Consider the following 12,492-nt stretch of genomic DNA (forward strand, 5'->3'; position numbering starts at 1 on the left):
GACATAGATGTGACTCATTCAGCCCCAGATACATGTATCAAATGCAAATGTTTGCCTGCCATTTAAGAGGGTTTTTCCAAAGTGTCTGTCTTTAGACAATTACTTTCAACTTTCACTTTCAACCAAGTTACGCATCTATTACGTGTGTATTTCTCCAGATTACCTGCCTTTGTATTTAAACATGTAGATTCATTGACAATAAAAATCATTTACATCACAGGAGACCTGGCCATGAGAGGTACATTTTGACAAACGTAAGTGGCACATACTGTAAAACATGACAACAATGTCCCACAAAGTGTTTAAGCAAAACAGCTGAAGCCATGTGAAATTTTAAGAACAAAGTCAAAATTCATACATACTATTGGTGGCGCTGGTGAGAGAGGCCACATGTTCAGATAATCTTCTGTGACCTTTCTGACCGAAACACTGAGGAACCAGTTCAGCGATGAACTTTGCATGAACATCAACCCCTCTTTAATTGGCAGCAACTGTATTTAGTTTAGTGTATTTGTGCATGCCAGTCCATTCGTGCATCTGAATTAGTGTGTATGCATGCCTGTGGATGGACATTCCATGTGTGAGCATGTGTGCATGCATGGTTGCATGCATGCGTATTCCATCACACATGACCTACTGTACCTACATACTAAGCTCTGCACTAACTGCTATGGTGAAACCATACGCTTCTATACTTTAAACAGCATTTTGAACACATTTTACTACAATTGTTAGTATGCAAATGAGCGTTTCTCACCTGCATTACCATTACCACATCTTTCTAACCTACCGAAGACTGATTGACACTACCTCTTACTGTAATTGTGTTTTATCCAGCTTTATTCTAACATGACCTAATTATCATGTAAAAGTGGATCCATATGTGCTTGTTGTGCCCGTGCATGTGAACTGACACATAATTTACATAGTTAACAAGCAGCCGAGCGTGAATAAAACATGTGAACCGTAACGAGACGGGCAACATCCTGCAACATATGTCCCGATTGGATGGAGGCTCGGTCCTCTTTACCCCACCCTGTTTAGGCCTTGAGCAGAACACCTCAATGCCTGCAAAGCAAGAGTTGAAACATTTTTTTTTTGTTGTTTGTTTGTTTTTTACTGTATGATAAAAATTATTTCTCTTTTCATTGGGTGGGCACAGCATTTGCTATTCCAATTTAGAGCACTTTTTGTGGTGGTGGTATGTCAGGAATGGTTTTAGCTCGTTGTAAATCTGGTGTTGAGCCACACAGAACAGGACTAGTCAGAAGATAATATACATATGGGATTATGATCTGTCGGATACAGACTTAAGTGCATAAGTAAACAGAGTAGACTTATGTTAGACTGGAGTGTGAATTTATTCAAGAGCAAAGTCGCACCTGGCCTCTTCTTTCCCTGTGTCTCCTTTGCAATCTCCTTATCCCTTACCCTCAAATGCTATGTATGTGAATTGGTAATTGCCTGATACACTGGGAGTTTAATGAGAAAATGTCAGGCAAAGGCAATCACCAGTTTCAGGCTATTTGCTTTCAGCACAGATTATTTCAGTGAGTGAGTGCCCAAATTGGATCATTATGGAGTGGGTTTTATAATGCAAGAATGACAGAGAGCATTAGAACAAGTAAGCATGATGCTCTCTTAGTTAACCATTTCTTTCATTTTACATTCATCAGTCCGGTTTCGCCCAAGTCCTTTCCACAGGTTAAGGACAATGTTGGCAGCACATTTAAGAAACAATTTTAAAGAAGGTAATGAACAGACAAGGTGAAAGAAAGTGAGAGAGGAGGGATGTTTTAGAGTGTGAAAAAGAAAGGGGAATATATTTGCAAAATGTTTTTCTTATCATTATTGTGCATGAATTAAACATTTTTATGTACTGATAATTCCACCAAGATCGATTTTCAAGAACAGCAGCAGCACATTTATTTGGAAACAGTAGTGCTTCAAAATGAGGAAAAAAACTAAAGTTGTTTAATGAGAAGGCGCATGAGAAACAAGTAGCAAGAGAAAAAAAAGGATGGAGACAGTTTTACAAATGGGGTGATATTTGGTCTGAGCTGATAATAATGACAGGGATGAATGTCAAATGGCTGACATTTGTCAGTGGTTAGCTGTGGTTTTACTGGGCAACTCTTATATAAATGCTTACAAAACAGCATTTAAAACAGCTCCTGTCTACCTGAACTCCCTCATTCAGGTCTACGCTCCCTCATGCTCACTTCACTCTGCCAATGAAAGGCGCTTGGTAGCACCACCACAACAGGGCCCCAAGTCACTGGCGAGGCTCTTCTCCTCTGTAGTTCCCCAGTGGTGGAATGAGTCCCTCTCAATCCTTTAGAAAGAGCTAAAGACCCAGCTCTTTTGTGAACACTTCCACACCTGATTGACATATAAAATAAAAATAAATATATTAAAAAAAATTATTATTTGCTTCTATGCACTCTATGCATTGTCTCTATGCACTGCCTGTTGGCACCTACGTCCTATCAGACCTGAGCTTTATGGCACTTACTCTTTTTGTTCTCTCCTGACTAGATCATTGCTTGTGTTCTCATGTGTACATCCCTTTGTATAAAAGTGTCTGCCCAATGAAATTGTAACATTGTAAATATGTGTCACTACAACTGTGAAGCAGGTCATTTTTGAAAACAGGCATACGTGCACAGTTAACTTTTGATGGTTAAATAAAAACAATTGGAAATTATTCATGAAGCATAAACATTGATGCAGGAGAGGGCATCGTTTTTACCTTGTCTTGGAAGCTCCACTCTTTTACCCATGTCCCCTCTATAACGCCCCTAAAATCAAGCAAACCCAAAGCCTCCCTCAGGCCAACTTCCACAAGCCAAGACATTTGTGTGGTTGGTATGGTATGGTTCCTATTTCCTATATACGGTACTTTGAACGTATGGGCCAGACTGAGTAGACAAAGCCAGTCTATCCGATGCCAGCAGGCTGTACATAAACTTCAAACTCTGTCAATTTTTCCTTCCAGAAAAGTGCTGGAAGTGTTCCCAGAGTTACGGTAGGCTGAGGCCGCTAGTGATGACTTCACCCTGAGACGACCTAATTGGGGAACTGTCATGACATTACAGCTAAATCCCCCTTAAATAAAGCTTTGACTTTGAATCATGCTGTGAATTATGGTCTTAAGGAAAATGCCTATTGGGATTTTTTTGATTAAGAGTGTCAGAGGACATATTAAAAAAGGGTGGTGGGTTTACGGACAGAGAGGTAGTGGATCTGTGAATGGATCACATCTGCAATCCCAGGCCCTGCCACCTAATACTCACGGCAAGATCCAAGATAAATACAGCTGTGAAATGTCCAGAGTGACTGCACGAATAATAAATGTCTATGGGTGCACTGGATGGCTGCTGAGCTGTTTCTCCTTCAACCCCCTGTCCGTCTGACTCTCTGTCTGTCTATCTCTCTGCCTCTCTGTTCGTCTGTCTCTCCATCTTTCCCAGAGGGATGATAGCAGTGCTCACAATCAGTAGTAGGATGCAGTGACTGTGTACGAATGAAAGACGGCAGCAAATCAAGATGGATGACAACAAGAATGTCAACATACATGCTTTGGAGGTATTGTAGATTTGGCTTCATCCATCCATCCACATTTACTCTCAATTTGGACAAGCTGTTTTGTTTGGAGCACTGTGCTGCTTAGAAGTGTGTGAAACATTATGAGACAGAATGCATCCATGTGAAGAGAATACAATGTCCTCTTCTTAAATCTGTGTATAGCAGGATTGCTTTATATTTTTGGAAACACTAAGCCATATCATATTAAATGTTACCTCCCTTCAAGACAAAAACTTTCACTTAATGCTGATATTCAACTATGACCAGGGGACAAAATGTAAATGTTCAACAAAGTGATGTAATAGCTGCATCTTGAGCTTCTTACTTTTAACATTACCAATCATCTGACTCTATCTCTAACTCTAACCCCAACCCTAAGATCCATACATTAAATATCATTTCAAAACTCAGTAGTCATTTTACTCCAGCTGACATCTACCCGATGTCGGTAGTACAGGTAAGTAAGTTCACCAGACTTTTGATACTGCAAACAAAGTGTGATCAACCCTGAGTCTTCACTTGAATTCTTTCTGTAAAGGCTATTTTCCCTTGTTGGTGGCCAGACGTGCAATTTTTAAGCAAAAATCAAATATACATAGACGCATTGTGGGTACAAAATAACCGTGGTTGATTAGTATGCATGAGATTAATTTTGTCCTTTCATAAAAACACAAAGAAAGGGGGGATTGCGGACCATCCAACATTAACTGCAACTGAAAATTATTACCATTCCAAAATATGACAAAGAGTAAAAATTTGAAATGCAAAGAAATGTTATTTGCATTTCAAATCACAGCTTCAGCATGACTGTATTATCTGTCTTTTGGTTTACATTTCTTATTTTTGGTTTGTAAAATCTTAGCTTTTTTGTTTGTTTGTTTCATATAATTCCTATCAGTTGTAATAAAAATGTACTCATTCATTGCTGAGATCTGTGTAATGCGGTCAACACTTATGTAAGTGACATTTTTTGTAACCTCCGAACATCTTTAAAACATGTTTGTGTGGCTGCCCCATGCACCCAGCCATGATCGCAGAATCGTCCTCAAAAATCTGTCATGCCAATTAGCACTTATATAGTCAGAATTTGGCTTTTAATATAACCTGGCATTAAGATACCCTGCCAAAAAAATTCAACACAAACTTGCAGACTGTCACCTTAGTAAATAAGTCCAGTGAGGCAAAAAGTCTACTGCAAATGTAAGTGTTTGCCTAACACATTCTGACATTTCTTTGTCACCAAAGTGTGGAGATCACCTGCGGGGGGTTCAGGGCAGGTGTAGGAACATTGACTTTGTCATTGCTTTTACTTGTGTTCTTCTTGTCAAGAGGTGTTGAATTCTCTCTCCGTCTGTTTCCCTGGGAGTTAAAGCAGTGGAGGAAGCCAGGGAGTTTTTCCCACTGTGAAAGCAAACATCACAGACACTTCGAGTACCTACCGGACACATCAGTGCTGTCTGTGTCAATAATGTCAGACGCAAACAGTGTTTGACTGGCCAGGAAGATATTCAGTTTGATCACATTCTAGGGCGATTATGCTGCAGAGTAGAAATATGCAGATATATTCCCATGCCTTGAGATATAGTTCCGTCTGAAACTCACCATGCAAACTTTGTGACATTGAATAGTTGTATAAGAGCTTGTGTCACCAATGGAAGTTGAAACAACACCACTAGTTGTCCATGACTGTGACCTGGATCAATTTCTCAAGTCAAGACCTAAATACTCATACCAATATCCTGGTCACAGTTTCTCCAATTTATGTTGATAAAAAGCATTTAATGCATTTAATGTTGCCATGCATCCAGTTTGCTGAGCAGTACTGTCTCTAAGATTTTCAAGCAAGGTGTAAGCGATGTAAAGCTGCATAGAGAAATGCACAAATTCCTTCTGTTGACAGCGGTACAGTTTATTACAGCAAATCCCTTTAGCACCTCTGTTCAGTGCTTCCTTCTCCTTGCATTTCTCTCCAATATGACCAGTTGGGCTTCACAGCAATGTTTTCAGGGCAATGCGGCACTTCTCACTTGTGCTGAATTCTCTTGTCAACAGAAGCAGTCAGTTTTAATTGTGTTTCAATGTACAGCTAATGCCTCTCAAGATTTTTTCATACCAAGTCTGTTCAAGGGGATTTTTTTTCCTGATCCAGAGAAGAAGACTGGCATATCCTGAAATTAAGAGTGTATCAGGAGTTTCTTATGTACATTTACTTAGTAGTTCACAGTCTTTTAGTTTACTGTACTTCCACGGTAATGTTGTTTGAATGGTACACCATTCGTGACAAGGTGTAAGTGCACCTTTTATCCTAATTTTTTGCATTTTATGTGCATTTTAATGAACAATTTGGACAGGAGAAATAATTGGAGTTAAGTCGACTTGTAAATCATGAAAGCACAAAACACTCCTCTCATATCAGCCTGTGGTGTTTCCATTTGAGGGATATGTCGTCTCTGAAGCTGCTGTGCGCAGATTAAATTACTTAAGATGGACTGACATACTGTACAATACTAGTGAGGTTTTGGGAGAAGGTTGTTCATCCTCACAAGGATTGAATAGTCATGTAAATGAAATATGAAAAATGTGTACTCTTACAATGAATAGTATTACTCAAATAAAAGGTCACTGCAACTGATTTCCACCTCATCAGGAAGCCATTTTGTCGGTCACAGCCACTTTTGCTGTGCCTTTAAACTTAAACTTGAAACTTTCATACTCGGTTATGAAGACGTGTGTGTGGGGGGCACTGTTGTGTTGATTGAGTCACATCCAGCAGTGCTGCTGTGGGTGCAAAACAGCCTCCGGTATTAGCATGTATAAACAGGCTTATAAATGGAGCACTATTTGGCTGTTCATTTTCATCCTCTTAACAGTAAACAAGGCGGAACAGGCCCTGACACCCTCAAATAAATGGAGACCAACGCACGCAAATTCAGCTGCAGCGGGCAACCGAGGAGGGTTGTTTGAGTTAAGGTCAATCCTGTTTAGATTGCATTGGTCGTAGGCTGTTTTTTTTCCTGTTTTGTTTGTTGAGCTTTTCCGTGAGGCAAATCATGTATTCTGAAATCTGACGTAATGAATGTAACTATGTTTGCTTGTGTCGTAGGACGGGTTTTTATGGTGAAGTGTGTGTGTGTCTTTGGAGTGGGGGGGGGGTACAAAGGATTCAGCACAGTGGATGCTCTCACACACTGTATAAATAGAGGCACATTCTGGCAGAGGCTCGTGGGTGAAAATATACAATCTACTATATAAATATAAGGGTGGTGTGGATAGGATTGGTACTGTGAAGTGTCTTCAGTGTCTATTTTTTACTATTAAATCATCAGAACTTTGGGTTTTAAAACTGAAACTGTCAGCTGCTCCTAGTGCTATATGTCAGTTGCCCTTATTATTACATTCACCGTATCAAAGCTGTTATAAAGATCAAATACGTATCCAAACTAAAATCTAATTTAACATGTATCTCACATGAGGTTGCACCGGGTACAGAACCAGTGGGTCTCCCACTGCTAACTGAATATGTTATATTAAAAACACTGGCAGCCGTTTTCAGCAAACAAACTCAGACAAGCTGACTTTATGTAATGTCAAAGAGCCAATGTAAAAGTAAGTAAAAGCATCTAGCAAGCGAAAGACCCAGAGAACAGAGCTAAAAGGTGAGTGAGTATTAGACATCGATTTGTAAAGTAGTGCTCAAAAGACAACTGTTTGCTAAGAGCTTGATATGTCGATTTCAGTAGTAGCATCTTAGAGCTGTGTGAAAAATTGCTTAATGCAGCTTTAAATTGACATGCTTGAACAATGTAAAGACATTTCGTTTTTTTCATCTCAGCTAAGAGCTGCACAATCATACCTGCTTGTGACAAAATATGGAGAAATATCAAAATTCATATTCTGTAACAGATGTGATTAAAACAGTAAATTACCTAATTTAAATTAAGTAAAATAACTACAAAGGTACTTAATTACATACACAATTATCGTGGTCTGTAACATTGTTGGATTATAAATACAGAAGTTAGTTTAAGTGATTAGTATTTAAATGTCAGATATAGCCTACCAAAAAGTCAGACTTCTTCTCCTTTAGGCCCAGCAGAGGCCCCTCGCCCTCGAAACCGTGTAATACGAAGACTGAATTGCAATCAGAGACAAAGCGGTATTTTCACAAGCCATTAATCTGACACCTTTCAGTGATACAAATTTACAGCGTGTCTCTATTGGGTGAAGTGTCTTATGCCACTTGCAAGGATAATGGTAATTGTTAAAATGGTGGACAGGTTATATATGAGATCTCCAGTCATTAAACACTATCAGTCCTCTCTAAAGAACCCATTTAGATGAACACACTGGAGACAATGCAGCATGTCATAATGATAAGTCCCATCTTGGCCTTTTAGTGTTCTGCTAAAACAAAGACAGGATTAAGTGCAAGGATTGAAATGGTAAACCACAGTCAAATACATTTGTTTCTCTAACATGGCAAAGTCTCCGAGCTCCCTGCGGCGACCTGCTCCGAGTTATTTATGATGTCGAAATTAATCTCACTTAGCACGATGGGCTCTCGAAGAGGGGCCCTCCTTCTGAGTCGGCCGCCGAGAGAGGGATGAGAGAAAGATTGAGGAGAGGAGAGAGAGCGCGCGGAGCCACCGAGGACTTATTCAAATCCTCCCTCATAGATTAGCAATCGCAGCTTGACAAGCCGCCCTGCAAGTTATTATTTATTTAATTTTTGAAAATCGAAGCTGTTTCTTACTAACATGTCAGAGACAGGGGGGTAATCCGTTTGGAATTTACGAGTGATGAGACAGGAGACAAACTCGCCAGCGTGTCACAGAGTTCCGAGGATGCAGGAAGTAAAATATGCAAATGAGGCTTGCAGGCTTTAAAGCAGCTGCCTGTTTGATTGCCACTCTCTGGCATTGTTTGCGTATGATGGATGGAGGCTTTCATTGCAGGGGCCCATTAGGAGTACAAATATTATGATTTATGATTTCACATAATCTTTGATTGGGGAATGATGTAAGGCTCTTTAAATGTATGGCATGATATCGTTCAGAAATGTATAACTGGATGAAAATAAGGACTAATGATAAAAAAATAAAAAAACCAAATTGTTCACTTTAATATTCATTGACCTAGTAAAAGTCCTAGTAAATTAACGTGTTCATGAAAAATGCAAAAAGAGCAACTCATGACCGAGACCAGCAGCAAATTGAACACACTCCTTTTTCGCTCTTGACTAAGACTTAATCTATTAAGATAATCCTTCTGCTCAAACAAACAGAATGTGACAAGGACTGTCTGAGGGAATAAACACAGCTCCTTTGTTGCAGCTTCCTCACTGGGACAGTGTTTTAAACAGATAAACAAAGAGTGCAAGTGAATACCAGTTACCACTGGCACCTCTTTCTGCAAATGCTGATTTAATAGAATAAGTGGGGCTCAGTTCCTCATACTGAAAAGATGAGGAAAACAAGATGAATATAAAAATACGCAATCTCACAGTGACACCTAATTAACATGATATATCATGTTAAACAATGCTTGCCAGTGTGCATAAAATATACTACTCAAGCAGAGGTTTTGTTGAACTTTCTTGATTCAAAGTAGAACTGATGCTGTATAAATTTACATAAGAAAAAGTAAAAGGTTGCCTCTTTTATAAACAAAACGACATTGAACACTTGAATTTTTTAAGACCCTTAGAATAATGTTGAGCTGTCAAGTTTTGTTATTTTTGTGATCAACGCAATTGAAACACAAAAAAGTAGGACACAAAAAGGGGACTTGATCGCTGAATTGGGACAAAATATTATTTGTTCTCAGGACATTTTGTAGCCAAAAAAGTTAAAAGGGAGCAAACTACATTTTCTTTTAACTCCACATAATTTCCAGTTTCTAGATAAATATCACAGTGACAGAATATGTAGGTGATGATGTTTGTGACTAAATCAGTACAACATAATTTTGATTCAATACATCTTATCTTGTAGAACAGGACGTAGAGAGTGAAGGTAAGTGAAATGATTTTTCATAGCTATGCCCATCCTAAAATGTTTCCATAAACCAACTGGCTCATTATACAGTAGCTGGGACCCTCACAGAATATGCTGGCATCATTTGGAGGCCTTGGCTCCGTGACATTTATAAATATTTGACAACAGATGAGTGGGCTCCGTGGGATGCCACTCCAAGCACCACAGAGAAGTCTGTTAATAAAGCAAAGGCCATCAGCGGTTCTTGTGTTGAAGACCAAATTCAATATTCAGTGGTCGAGATAGCAGTGAAAACACACATAAACCCCTGATTTTCGACACACTTGTGGATACCCTCGCTTTGCACAAACCCAGCCATACAAACACACATAGTAAACTGCATGTCGATACACACCAACAACAAGTGAGGAGAGCTACTGGGAGACTGTTTGGAGTGCGTGAGCCACAATCAATAACGGAGCAAATGAAAGAGCAATTAGATGCCTTGTGACCAACTGTTATTTTAATAATAATACTGTGTGTGAGGAATGAAATGATCTCCTTGCATTTTCTGCTACACTTGAGACAAATTGTAGCACATAAAATATGATTTTGATGGTCACACTGTGGATAGTCAGAGAATCTCCACTCTACTGGATGAATAATGCAGTGTGTGTGTGTGCGTGTGTGTGTGTGTGTGTATGTGTGTGTGCGTGTGTGTGTACGTGTGCATCAATCTTCTTCTCAGGCAGCTGTTAACCTTCCAGGTTTTAAATGAGAAACAGGTGGTGAGGCCAAGCACACACTCTTGGCTCAGAGGAAACACCAAAACAGTGTAATAGCTGACATGTTGCTAATAACGCACTAAACATTGCCTGATGAGGTGATTTGGAATGTTTTGTGTACTGTATATTTCATTTACTGCCACGTTACACACAAAATATAGCACACCTACTGTATCTAGCGGTTGGATGCGAAAGCCTGGTTTTCTCTTTGTTAGTTGCTGTAAAGCTCCTCCTTTACCCAGCAAGTATTTTGACATTGAATAAATAGTTGTTGAAGCAAGTTCTACACCCTACTTATCTGTTAACACCTTTGTAAATATAGCAACAGAATAAAAATTGCAGCGACATCTACTGTCCTCCATAGCTTCTCATTTTATCATTTTGTAAAAACAAGGCCTTTCTATTTTTTAAGGTATTTGTTCAAAACAGTTTCCAGAGCAATTTTAAAATGAATTCTCTAATACAGTACAATGTTATGTTGTGAGAATTTAGCTCTTGAGCTGATCTCCAAAGTCTCCCACCTGCTTGTCACTGTATTTGAAATGTTGCAGGGTGCAATTTTTTCTGCATTCAGTTTTTTGCTTCTTTAATTTCCCAGTCTCCTTATCAGCCTCTTCATCAGTTATTACTCTTCCTTTGTTCTTCTCTCCTTTCCCTTCCTTCCATTCCTCCATCCCCCTCTCTTATGTGTTGGTCTCTCTATGTTGGCACGTGCATCGCTGTTCCCCTGTTGGTTCTTGGTCAGCTCCCCCACTCTTCTGTTCTTGCTCTTGTTCACCCACCCCCACCTTCCTCCTCTTCTTCTTCCCATTTTGCATGTGTGCCAGGGTCCGGGGGGCTTGGCACAGTGTACAGCCCAGTGGCCTAAAAGTGAATACTTACGTAATTGCCAACTGTCTCCAATCATTAGGGGCAGCCCTTAAAAAAGACATGCTTCGCCGACAGCTGCGTCCCCTCGCCTTTGCCAGCCTTTCAGATCGCATTTGCTTTAAAGGGCTCGTCCGCATTATATTTAACCCCAGAGCACTTTGTGCACTGTGGATGACGGTGGAAATAGATAGAGGAGACATTATTTATGCAGGGTTGTACAACTTGAAGAATGCATGAAAACAGAGCATACATTCTCTAAGGGTGTGAAATGCGATTGATTGTGTGAATATTGCGCTAACAGATTTTGTGACCTGACTTTATAAACACTGGTTTACTGACAGCGCAGTAATTACAACAGCATGTGTGGCAAAAGTATCTAACAATGAACACAGTGCCTCGACAATGTGTCACATTGCATCTTTCAACCCCTAATAATGGTAATGACAGGCCTAATTTTTTCAAAACATGGAACATGGTTGAAAACATCTCTTTTTCCATCCATTTACATGTAATTGAGTCACTGCAGTGAGCGAGTAGGTGGGACATTCAAAGTCTTTCTCAAAGGAGACATCGGCTTACACAGGAATCAGACCTTTAACCTTTCATGTGCAACAATGTTTTTTCAACCAGCAAGCCTCATTGGAGTACTGTTTGTATGTACAAAGAAGAATAAAAACCGGCTTTGCCCCCACCCCTGCTGCACCGATGTAATGTGAGAAATTAAGGTTGAGATGTGCTCAGAAGAGACTCATTTGTTTATATTAACTACTGACAATTCCCTGCCAGTTCCTGCTGAGAGATGAACGTACATTTCATTTCCGTGCTTTCAGAGCAGACCCCCCACAGTATGGTTAGTGACAGCTGGGTCAGGTCCCCACATATCGGGGACACAGCTGCCCTGCAGACATGTGCTCACACACACACACACACACACACACACACACACACACACATACACACACATGCACTTCCATGCACCAGGCAAACAGGAACAGGAAAGCAGAGCATCTGAACAGCCTCGGAGCAGAAACATACAACCGCATTTCTGTTGTCTGACAAAAAACATTTATCTGCAAAAAGATATTTCAGCAAAGAACAAAAGAGTGCTTATTTTCCCATTGATCCCCATGTGTTTTAGAGAATTTTTACTATAGGACCATAAACAGCCAGGGAAATTTTCAGCTTGAGGGAGAAAATTTTCATGTTTTTAGTGGTGGTAAATTCAAAATAATGCTGAGAAGATCAAGTGTTATGTTGCCTTAGTATACCAAGGT

Source organism: Thunnus albacares, chromosome 9, assembly GCF_914725855.1.
Source record: "Thunnus albacares chromosome 9, fThuAlb1.1, whole genome shotgun sequence".
Lineage (NCBI taxonomy): Eukaryota > Metazoa > Chordata > Actinopteri > Scombriformes > Scombridae > Thunnus > Thunnus albacares.